We start from the raw sequence: 12,241 nt of genomic DNA on the forward strand, positions 1-12,241 counted from the left end.
ATCCCATGAGGATTTAATCCCAGAGGTGTCAGATGAGGAGAAGTACAAAACTGCCTCTGAACAGTTTTAATATGCTCAGTGAATAGTATTGGTCATGAACTAGTAATAATAATAATAATAAAACCCTACCCTTTTCCCTAAGGCACGATCTTGCCAAAAACTCCCAGAGGGAAGTGATCTCCAAGTAGAGATGCTTCCTTCTCAGCTAACAGCCCTTAAATGACCGTTCCAGTTGTGCAGGTGAATTGCTTGCACCTGTGCTACCAGGGATGGCCACATCTCTTCACCAGATGTCCAATCACTGGTTCAGGCCATGACATCTTCACATACACCAGATGAGAAATGTGTACTGAAACATTGATTGTGACTTCATTCAAAAAAATAATCAGAAGCAGCAACTATTCAGAACAATAACATCATATTTGTTAGCATACCATTTGTTGTAATATCGGGCAGGTAATCTGCATTCTGGTGTTTACTATTTAAAATCCAGAAATCTTTTTATGTTTAGGAAGAAAACTTATTCTGGAAAACTCATGTTATGTTTCTTTGTTTAAAGATTACTATTATGATAGTAAAGTCAGATCAGTGTTGGGTAGAGGTTAGATAATCTTCTGATAACACATGTTCAAACTGAATCTTCTTACCAAAATATTCCAGATTCAGTCTTCAGCTTGAAAAGCTCCCACACATTCCATATGTAATTTCTGCTCGGAGTGAGTTCATTCATCTCAAAAATTGTGTGATGAGAAAAATCAGATGTTTGAGAAACTGAAGCTGTAGATCCTTGTCTGACTGATGAGATGATACTTGTATTTATTTGAATGCTGATAGTTATTCTTTAGTACAGTGTGCCTTCTCTGGCAATTGAATGAGGTGTAATTATAAGGAATTGGATGTCTGTTCTTTAAAATAGAATTATTTGGTTTACAACTTTTCCCAGAGAAGTAGAAACCAAGAATGAGGGTAAATCAGAACTTAAATTGGCTGCCAGTTGTTGTCTGCTTCACTATAAACTGCATCACTCTTCAAGCCCTGACACACAGAAAGATCAGAGGAACCATTCAACTGCCAGCTGAAATGTCCTACAGTATTTGATATGAAAATGACAGAAATGACATAGTGTTTAAAAGAGTTTTAAGTCTCTATGGTGTAGGAGTCAGATGCTTGCCAGGATACCCTGGAGTCCTCCATTGGTGTTAGCTTACTATGTTTAAGAAACTGAGCTGAGCCCTACGTCTCCATTAACTCCATTAATTTAAGGCCTTAATCTACTGCATGTGTGGATGCATACCAAAACTCACCTATGTTTAGGAGTTTTAATTTGGAAACAAATTTCAATTGAAATCACTATTAACAAGAAATTTAAATGTGGTTTACATTAAAAATGTAAAAGGTGAAACATTCTTGAAAAATAAAATTTCCTTCAATAAATCCATATTTTATGCAAGTATCTAGAAGGTTGACATATATATATATATATCCTGAGACATATATATAATTACTACAACCTATGAATTAGTTTCACATTCTTGATAAAAATAAAGTAGTAGACAGATCATCAATCTTAACCAACATTGTTGAAGAGAATAGTTTGGAAAGCAATACCTGAGAACACTGCAGCTGCTAAAAAATAAGCATAGTACAAAACACAATTATTATAAATGTTTAAGGTTGAGACTTAAATATGGAAACCTATGGGACATCCAGATACTACAGATGAAATACTTGAGACTTGCAGTAAGCCTATTGGCTTACTACTTCTAAACAAATTGATTAGATTTGTCACATTTGAATTAATAGAACTCTACTTGAAAAAAAAATTGTTTATAGATTGACAATTGAAAAATGTGGACACATTTAGAAGAAATGTTTAAGTCCAGTTGCTTTTTTGCATGCAAATATTCTGACATCAAAAATGAACACTTTTTTGAATACGTTACTTACAAGAACACTTTATTGAGTGTGTGGAAAACATTTTTTCTTTGACTTTGTTGTCATTCCAGAAATGATCCAAGACTGAGTGCAGTGAAAAATAGATTCTGAATTGATCTATATGGATAAGACACATTTTAACAGTAAAAAGAACAGGATAATATTAGAAGAATTCACTCCAGCTTCAAATTCTTTAGAAATAAATGCAAACTTTGCTTTAGTTGATGTTTTGATTCAAGGTCAGTGAACAGAAATAAATATATCTCCTAACATTAAGAAATAGAAGAGGTAGAAGCTCTGAGATTTATACCCAGAGAAAAGGGGCAGCCAATGTAGTTCTTGAGAAAAATGTTGTTATCATGACTACTAAGCACAGTATGTACACAAAAGCAAGATGATTTGGGATGACACATTTGTAGAAGTAGCATTTATGAGATATCATTGTTCATGTCAGCTGTATTATTATTAAAATCTTAGCTTGAATGATTTTGTGAAACTTTATTGAATAAAGTTAATATTCCGGCAGCTTTGAAAAAGAAAGAAAACACCTAATGTCTATTTTCTGGTAATTTAAGAATACCAGCAGAAGAAACAGATGGTAAAATAGCTCAATATCCTTTGGAATATAGCATTAAAAGATACACCTGCTGAAATGTGTGATCTTACTTTAAATGTAGAAAAGCATTAATAGGAACATACAGCAGTGTGGTTATATCTCTTAATTGGTATACCCTAGTGGAAACAAACATGCTAATTAAGCATTCATCCTGATTATAGAAGTCTGATAGGAATACACAGTGCTGGGAGACATTAGTTTCTATTATAGCAATTGCTTGAGAAATAATCATAGTAAGATGCATAAGATGCTTCAAATATTTAAACTGTGTAAATGTAAGTGACTCATTACAAAGCATAGAATGAGTGTAAATTTAAGAGTATCACAACAGAGAAATTTGTGAGACACAACAAAGTTTGCAGCATCAAATTATATAGAATTGTTGACAATGACAAATAGTTTTTTTAAGGCTCCGCTTTAATGGAAGGACCAATTTACAAGCTGATTTCCAAATTATTGTTGAATGCTCCTACTTCAGCATTATTATTCTGGATTTTTTACTTCAAATTTTGCTTTTGCATTTTGGGGGATAACATTCAGTTAAATTTGCCATGATGTTCAAAAATACTCCAGTCAGACTGAAAAAATTTCTTCAATTTAAAAAGATCAGTGTTGTCACAATCAAGGTAGCTGGTGGGTACAGCAGAATGAGTGCATCATTGCAACTTCCAGACCATTGCTTTTCAACACAGCAGATTCCAACAAGAGAAGTGTGTCCTTGACATCTGACCTACTTGTGACTCCAGAGAGAGAGAAAGAGAAAGAAAAAATTACTTTAGACAGAGAGATTGGTGATAGAAGCCAAAATTCTAAGTATTTTTTCAAAGAAAGAGCTTTTTGTGGAAGTAATGATGCTTTTCTGCAGCCAAACCATTGAGGGAGGTCTAACACTGACGTGCAGAAATCAGACCCTATAGCCGGTAAAGATATAGATCAGGCATGTGTTTATTGGTGACATGCGTACACCCTGGTGCAAGGGGGATCACTCCACCTAACTTGCACACTGTCTGGAGAAATCGTGCTATAGATATAGGTCAAACTAATACATAATCAATAGTTGACAGGAATTCAGAAACATATTAATTACATTCCCGAGAGCCCATTAGCATGCAGTCCCTCCCCCCCTTGCACGTGTGTAGTAGGTTGTGATGATGAAGGCTCATAGTCTTCCTCGCCAAGGCTTGTAGTTTTCCTCGCTACAAACATCTGACCCCAAAGGAGGGGCATCCCCCAAACTGGTTTCAACTTACCCTGTAGACATCTAATCACCTCCCTGCCAAATGTTTTCGAGCTGCTCTCCAGTCCTTATCTTCATGGCCTTCATCCTCCCTGTTATTCCAGACCTAGTGTCTGTGAAAGTGCTTGAAATCCCTTGTTTTCTAACACTCTCAACATAAACTATCTCTATTTGCCCCTTATTTCTACTTTGTGAAGCTACTTTCCCTTTTCTTGCTGTGAGGCCCTTCTCTCTATAACTGCAGGGTCCTGTTCTCACTCTTCAACACCAACAAATATATCTCTTGGCTAAAGTGTGTACTTTGAACCGAACTACAATATGAACCAGCATTTGTCTGCTTCTTTCAGTGGCATTTCTAGACATAATGAATAAATGGAAGAAGTCTATATGAAATTAAAAAGTCTGTCACATGAGCATATGACCACAGGAAAGAAGATAGAACAGAGGACTACTTTACATGATGCATTAGAAACTATGTTTGGAGATATGCCTATACTCGGAAGAAAAGTGAAAAATAGTCAAACTGTATCATTATGGCTAAATTTTATTAAAAACCCATTAAATCCAATATATTATTTAAAGTTGAATATACTACCACAAATTCAATCTTAAACTCACATATAACCGAGATTAGCACTATTAATCATCTGTTGTAAAAAGAAAAGTCCAGGAGCTAACACAACATAACATTTCTGATAATGGTTCTATTCCTTACTGTAAGTAGAGTAATATAGGTACAGTTCTGCTTAGCTTCTCTGTTACGTTTCAACAAATAAGAAAGAATATATTTACATTCAATTCCTTACAAAAACTTAGGGTTTACTTTTACGGTCATTAGAAATAGGATTTCTCATTTGATGGCATAAAATACACCCTTTTCTTTGTTTCAGGTTAAATGGAAAGTAAAGCTCTAAGAATCCCAACACTTTTATTTGGCAGATCAGATCAAGTCCCTCTCTAGCTTCATTCTGAGCTTTATAACTGTGTGCCTTGGTGCTTACCCTGATGTTTTGCTGAATTGTAGACAATTCCCCCAGACTGAGCTTTGGGAAATCTGCTGGAATCTTTATTTTTAAAACTTCAGTTGTAATTTACTATAAAATAAGATCCGAGTATTTATGTTTCTATTAAATACTGCTGGTATTTCTATTCAATTTAAGAGAAATGGCAATAGATGAAAAGACAAATAGAATCATGCTGTTTTGCCATAGGGAATGGTGTAGAGAACATAAAGTACAGTATGTACAAGGCTGCGGGGTTGTGGGATTACACTCAACTTGAATGAAAGGGTAAAAGACTTCTGAGAACAAAATAGTTGTTGAATCCCCAGAATTGAAGGGAGTTAGGTAATTAAAATGTAAAACAGAAAACAAATCTCCCTTCTACCCTTGTCTTGCAACCATGTACAAGATCTGAACAAGTCCAAAAATACAAGTCCTTTTGTGAACTTCAATTCCACAAATCATCAACTTTTTGTATATTTTCACAGAAATGTTTTCAGAACACTGAGTGATTGAGTTCCATCAGTAATTGAAGTTGTTGGAGTTGGTGCAGAGGAGGGCCATGAAGATGGTCAGAGGGCTGGAGCACCTCACCTTCAGGGACACACTGGGAGAGTTAGGGTTGTTCAGCCTGGATAAGAGAAGGCTCTGGGGAGACCTTACAGCGGCCATCAGTACCTGAAGGGGGCCTATAGGGAAGCTGGAGAGGGACTTTTATAAGGTCATGTACCAACAGGACAAAGGGAAATGTCTTTAAACTGGAAGGGGGTAGATTTAGACTAAATATTAGGAAGAAATTCTTCACTGTGAGACACTGGAAGAGTTTGCCCAGAGAGGCTGTGCACGAGCCCACCCTGAAGGCGTCCAAGGCCAGGCTGGATGGGGCTTTGAGCAACCTGCTCTGGAGGGAGGAGTCCCTGCCTATAGCAGGGTGTTGGAACTAGACTATATTAAATGTCCCTTCCAACCCAAACCATTCTATGATTCTATGATTCTTAACGTGATTTGTGATCCCTTATCTTTTCAATATATGCAAATATATTTAAATATATAAACATGCACACGTATGACTATGTATATGTAACTGTACGCTTAAACATATACTTATATCAAATTTTACAGTTGTGAGAACTTAGTGAATAGCTACAATTTAGGAGTACTGAGCCAAACAGCCCAAGAAAGAAAACAAAGAAGTCCTTCAACTGCATTTGTGCTGACTGTTTCCTTATGTATTTTACTCCAGTCTGTTACAATGTACAATGTTCAACTCTTCCCACATACCTAAAAACCAAGGTTTACAAGTACCAGAGATCTTTGGTACGTGCCTGTAGCAGGACAACGGGGCACCTGTTGTAATTAGAAAATTAATTGAAAACACTCCTTGTACAGCTGAGTGGACTAGAATTTTCAGTGCTCTGATGTAATTAGAAAACATCTGTGAAGGAAAATCGATTGTTCCTGGTAGTCAATGGCTAATTTTCCACAATCAGAATAAAGAATGCAGTATATCTTTGGAATGAGCAAGTAACCGTTTCTCCTTTCTTTATTGTTTTAATGTATGTCCTTTTATTTGTGCTAGATATCCTTTATTTTCTTCACAATTAATTTTCACTGTTCTTAGATCCTCCTAATGATATTTAAATCCTGTTTTGCTGTAAAAAAGAGCCTGCTACAGAGTTCTTTAAGGTGACGATTTGTGATTCATGAAGGAAGATTCGAACTAATGCTTATAAATTGCTCTGTGATGGTTTCATAATGGAAGACTTGCCAAATGAAAAAAAGTTGAATACCATCAATGAAATTGCACATTTATTAATATTAATAAGTAGTTGACCCATCAGAGGAATAAAGTCTTCAGATTCTATGTCTTGATCTTCAAAGAGTCTTTGAGACACGCCTGCACTCCAATATGCTCTTTTTCTTCTTTTTTTTGTTGACATTGTCAGGAGAGGGGGAGGAGGTGAAGTGAACTGTGTCCCTCATGTAGCACGAGTAACAGATTGCGGGATGAACCCCTGCAGTTGCAAATCCTGAGATCAAATTACAATGTACGTGAAGTCTGGAAGGAGAATATGAGTTTCAAGTTATTAGTATTGGTATTATCCTAGTGCTGTTAATGTTGATTTAATCTTACACAGTGACAGAAATTGAAATGCCTGGAGTGATAGCTGTGCTGAATAGCTTTGAGCATGTAAAATGGTATGGTGTTCGATTAAATCACCCTCACTTCATTTGTTTATCTTAAGCTGCCCTGTAAATTTAATCTCTCATTACATGATTTGGATCCGAATTTACATAGGGTTAGAAATAGGCAAGCAAGGCACGTGTATTTGCAGGAATATTTCCAGTGACCCCTTATTAGTCTGAAGGTCTGTTCCCTCAAAGAGAGAAACACTGCAGTGAGCCTGCCTTACAGGAACCAGCACAGCTCTCCAGGGCCAAAACTAACCCTACTTGTTGTCTGTTTGTACAGTACTTAGCCCAGTGATGCCCTGATCAATAATCTGAACCCTGAAGAATTACTCCTGTACAGTCAAGTATTGAGACAACCCTGTTGACAGCTCTCTGGGAGTAGTCCAAAGCTGTACCCTGCCCACTGTGCCGCTCTGCTGCTGCAGACGTTTCCTGCTCTGGCAGGGGCAGGGCTTGCTTGTCCCCAAGTGCCGGCTTGTCAGCCTTAACACTCAGCTGCACACTGTAAAACTTCCCACACTTCTGGCAGGGAAGACAAGACAGACGTTCATGCAGTAAGTGTGTTATAATTACGTTTTTAAAATTTCTTCCTCAGTCATCAGGACTGCATGACTGGGACTGAAGGCTGGGACTCTGCCTTCAGCCCCTAACTCAGATGCAAGTACCCTGGACCTGTTTTGTGTCACTGCTTTTAAATCAACTTGTTCACCTAACGCCAGGATTCTGCTAAACATAGCCATTCTGAAAAATATATTTAATGATAAATTTACTAAAATCACCCTGTAGAATAATAATAAGGAGCTACATCCCATATTTATTTGGGAAAAATAGCAAAATATTTTCACAGCTTCTAAACTAATCTGCCAGAAAATTTCCTATTTGCGGTTTTGGGCATAGAAATAAGTTAATTGAAGTAAAGAAAATATTGAAACAGCAGTTATTTATATAAAGCACATTTCTGAGAATTTTGGGGTGGCAAAATTTGAAGAGATTTTGGAGAGATTCCTAGAATCTAGATAAAGACAAAATATTTTCAGTATGTTATCAAGGACAGATGCACTGTCATAGGTACATATAAAACCTTAGAGTTTTAAGAGGTTATCTTTCCTTGACAGGTTTCATATTAATCAGCGAAATAAATCTGAGACAGGATGTATTCATTTACTCAGAATTATAAGACTGCCTTTAGCAAGAACATTAAACACTGGCAGTGGAGTTACACTTTGGATAAAAGCTCTGAACATTGACTCCTTTCCTTATGGCAATTTTACGTTCTGTAACTGTAGTGAGTTTTCTCCTAATTTATATCAGCCTAAATGAAATGAAAATAAGGGTCAAATGGTTTCACAATCTAAGTAATTTGTTTCCCTGTGCCAGTTTCAAGTTCAGACCAGGCAGATAGACACCAAAAGCTGCATCATCTGGCAGTTCAGTAACCTCCCTTAAATGAATTTTGTGATCTCATCCCTCTTCCCAGAGGATGAATATCTCCTGACAATAGGCAAGCAAACAAACAAACAAACAAATAAATAAAGAAGTGCCATCACAACTGCTATGCTTGCTGAGAAGTTTCTAAAGGGGTCAAACACTAAGGCCAAGTGCTGGAAGGTCACAGAGAAAAAGCTATTGCTTATACCTTCTAGGAAATTTCTCAAGTTTAGGATAGTTAATGAGACAGAAAGAATCTAGCACCTCTTTATGAACATTGAAATTGCATGGAAATTCTCTTCAAGCTGAAAACTGAACAGACAGATATTATTTTAATGAGTGAAAAGACCTCTTTGAAATGCTCAGTATGAGGTGAGTGAATTTGTTCACCTCACTGGTGAACTAAGGATTAGTGTGAAGGTCAAAAACCAGGAGAGGAAGAGGAAAGACTATTGAGCCAAGCAAAGACTTTAAATGAAGTGCAGGATCTCTTAACTTCACGTTTTTCTTTACCCTTATATTCCACAGCACTGCTTTATTTCCTTCATTAGCACAGCTAATGTATCTAATGAAAAAGATGTGTTACTACTCCTATGTGTTACGACTAGGGGAGGCATATAAAAGCTTAGCAAAAAATTTCAAAAAATACTAACATTTTATAACAGAAACCCAGACTCAAAATTCTCCAGATTCATTCATTATAACTTTTCCTTCTTTTTTTGCTGTGGGTTTTCAACCTCTCTGAGCTTTTTGCAGGTGACAATGTTCTGATTCTAGAAGGCACAGTGGGCATTGAAATTCCCTGCAAGGTCTGAATCTCCTTCCATTTACTGGTATGCCAGTCCATGAAGCAGCCAGGCACAGATGTTACACAACAGCAGCAGAGGGTCATAGTGTCCTAAAAATATTTTGATTTAAATAAACAAAAAAACAAACAATCAAATATGTTAATGTTATAAAAACTCTATTTAATGCCACAGCTTCCTCTTCTGCATCCAGTAGTAACTGTTGTAACTAGAAGTTGGACCTTAAATTAGGTTATTCTGTTGATTCACACAGAATTTGAAACGAGCAAAAAAAAAGGAGGAGAAAACATGGCATCTGAAAAATAGTGTAGACAGAAGAAGAAGGGGAAAAGCAGACACTTGAGAAATTTTTCAAGCATGATTCTTTGTCTTCTTGAACTCTGATTTAAAGGTTGCTTAGCAACAGTGGCAGTAACAGCTGGGACACCCTTGATCTTGTTGTGTAAACTATTAAAAATAGGTGATAGAAAGTGGCACCATGGAAACAATGACAATTCCGAAGCAGGTGTCTGCAGTGCTGCTTTTCAGCTTAATGTCAGAGGTGTAAATTACAGAATTATTTTTTTCCCTTTAAGCTGAATTCTCAGGAAGGTAGGAAGGAAGGAATCTTTGTATCTCCAAAATTAAATAAGTCTATAAGATAGTATTATCTTATTCTGTGGCATGGGACTGCTTCTGATTACTGCTTTATGCAGTTTCTTGCCAAAGCCTTTAGAGGATCTTCATTGCCAGAGACTGATATCATTTCACCTCAATGAATTACTGAAGCAGTACTTCAACAAGGAACGTAACTGGTATTTACTGCATTAACCTCAGCTATGAAAGGAATCATAACCCCAATTTCAGCTGGACAGGTTAGCTAAAACCTCACCCCCTAATTATTACTATTAAAATCTTATTCTGAAAATTCTTTTTACTGAAGCTAACAATCATAGGTGGAAATAATAAAAATGGACACCAGAATCTGCAATGCTCATTCTGAAAACATTCAGAGACCCAGGGTCAAGATTCTTTTAATATGACTTGTAAATCCAGGGCATGCAGAATACCGATTCTCAGAAGCAGTCATTTTCTGCTATGTGAAGAAGGCTTCTTTTTAGGATCTTAATTTCAATGCCTGTGTTAAAGAAGAAAAATTTCTTTAAAAAAATGAGGACTATGTTTTAGTTGGTAAAGGTTATTAAATTCCATATCATTAGTGACATTTTTATATAAACAATATTAAAAAAGAGAAATAATATCCCTTGTCCACTGCCAGATTTTAGAGAAAACATATTTGTAATGAGACAAATATTGAGAGTCAAATATTCATAAAAGACTTAGAGATCCATGCCATTTTAGGCATATTGAGAACTCTTCCTTTATTTTATGATGGGAGTATTTGCATTCTGATGAACTAATTATCACCAATAAGACACGTGAGACAAAGAAGGATCTGGGGGAAAAACAAAACAAAACAGAAACAACAACAAACAAACAAACAAACAAACAACAACAACAACAAAACATACCTGGTCAATAAATCTTGCTTAAATACAAATTTAAATACCAACTACTTAGAATATTCTGACTGACAGAAAAACTCCACCACCTTACTGCAAAAGTTGGAGAAATTAGCTTTAATTTTTTAACATAACTTATGTGTCTGAGAAGTATTTACTCCAGTGAGTATTCTTACTGATGCTGAGATTGGTTCTTGGCTAAAATAGTACTTTGTATGTCTTCAAATAAAGGAATTAGGGGTTGGGATGCATAATTTTGGTATGATACTATAGTGTGCTTTACCACTATTGGAAGGCATTTTTTAATCCCATGCTGAGACAGAATAGAGTTGACATATAATGGCATTGCTTCCCAAGGAATTAACTTCTGTTACAACCTGCCTGGAGAGTAAATTGTGGGTATAAGACTTATTCTTTCAGTTTACAAGAAACTTGAGAGGAACCTTTACTGCATTCTCAGTTGGGTGGGCAAAGAAACAGTGTAGGGCAAAGGAACAGTTATATAGAAACATATAAATGAAAGTTACAGTCTTTTTCTTCCAATCTAATCTGATTTTACTTACTTTCATACATTGTTAGACAGAACAATTACTCAGGTACATTCAAATAGTCCAACTGACACTAGGCTTTATTTGAAAGAATGTTAATACTATTAAACCTTTGTACTCAGCACACATTTCTTCAAAGACTTCTCTGTAGTGTGCAAGAGCGATGTACTAGCCAAACTGATAGACTTGTCTCCTTGACCTCCGTGAATTAAGCTAAGTGCTGGAGCTGACTTCACTGAAGCCTGTTCTTGCCAAGTGTTTCATAGGAACAATTCTGCAATAATCTAGTAACAATGAATTATTTATTTTCCTCAAATTATTTTCTGAAGTAATATATTTGATTTCTATTATCCTGTCTGGTATGAAAGCCAGCATGTCCTCTGTAATTTAGATGAATGGGGAGTTGTCAAAAATGTAGAATTTATTTTCAGTATTCCATACATAAATCATTCCGTTTTTATTAGTAGCAACTAATTCACAAGGAAGGACACTTGAAAAAGTTGTATTGGGAAATATAGGTAATAAGCTTTTTTCTTATTAAATTTGTGAAATATCTGTATGCTGGTATGGTGGCTACCAGCTGGGTGTTGGAGTAGAGTCTTGTCATTTTTATCTTCATCTGAGTATTATTCTACTTCTAAAAATCATCTGAAATCAATTGAATTACCTGAGAAATGAAATAGCATAATTGACTGTAATATCTTTTACAGATTAAGAAAACATAACCTACACCTGCTGCTGAGATTGTCTCATTCTTAAAGAATTTCAGGGAAAATAAAATTCAACACAACTATGGCTAACCTACTTTGTATATCTGTTTTACCAACACATTCTTTGATTTATATCAAGAAGTTCTATGTTGGTGTACTGACTTTACAATACCAAGGGGTTGCATGTTGCCTTTGCTGCATTCTAATATCCTACATTTGTTATGTTCCTGATACATTGTACTGAATCAGCAACCACACTCATTAG

General features: G+C 36.0%; 1 long non-coding RNA gene across 6 annotated transcripts in view; it reads right to left on the bottom strand.

Annotated features, from left to right (window-relative positions):
- Positions 1-12,241, bottom strand: part of LOC101751538 — an 85,365-nt gene that overhangs the window by 15,738 nt on the left and 57,386 nt on the right. For 3 of the 6 annotated variants that reach the window (XR_003074507.2, XR_005858941.2, XR_003074502.2), the window contains exons 7-8: positions 9,064-9,308; positions 3,932-6,848 (exon numbers count right to left, since the gene is read on the bottom strand). The exons of 1 other annotated variant lie outside the window; for it this stretch is intronic. This is a non-coding gene — a long non-coding RNA (uncharacterized LOC101751538). Of the gene's footprint in view, positions 1-3,931; positions 6,849-9,063; positions 9,309-10,265; positions 10,334-12,241 lie in introns of those variants that run through there. 2 more of the 6 variants (XR_005858943.1, XR_005858942.1) reach the window with 2 other exon arrangements.

This window comes from Gallus gallus, chromosome 3 (genome assembly GCF_016699485.2).
Source record: "Gallus gallus isolate bGalGal1 chromosome 3, bGalGal1.mat.broiler.GRCg7b, whole genome shotgun sequence".
NCBI classification, from domain to species: Eukaryota; Metazoa; Chordata; class Aves; order Galliformes; family Phasianidae; genus Gallus; species Gallus gallus.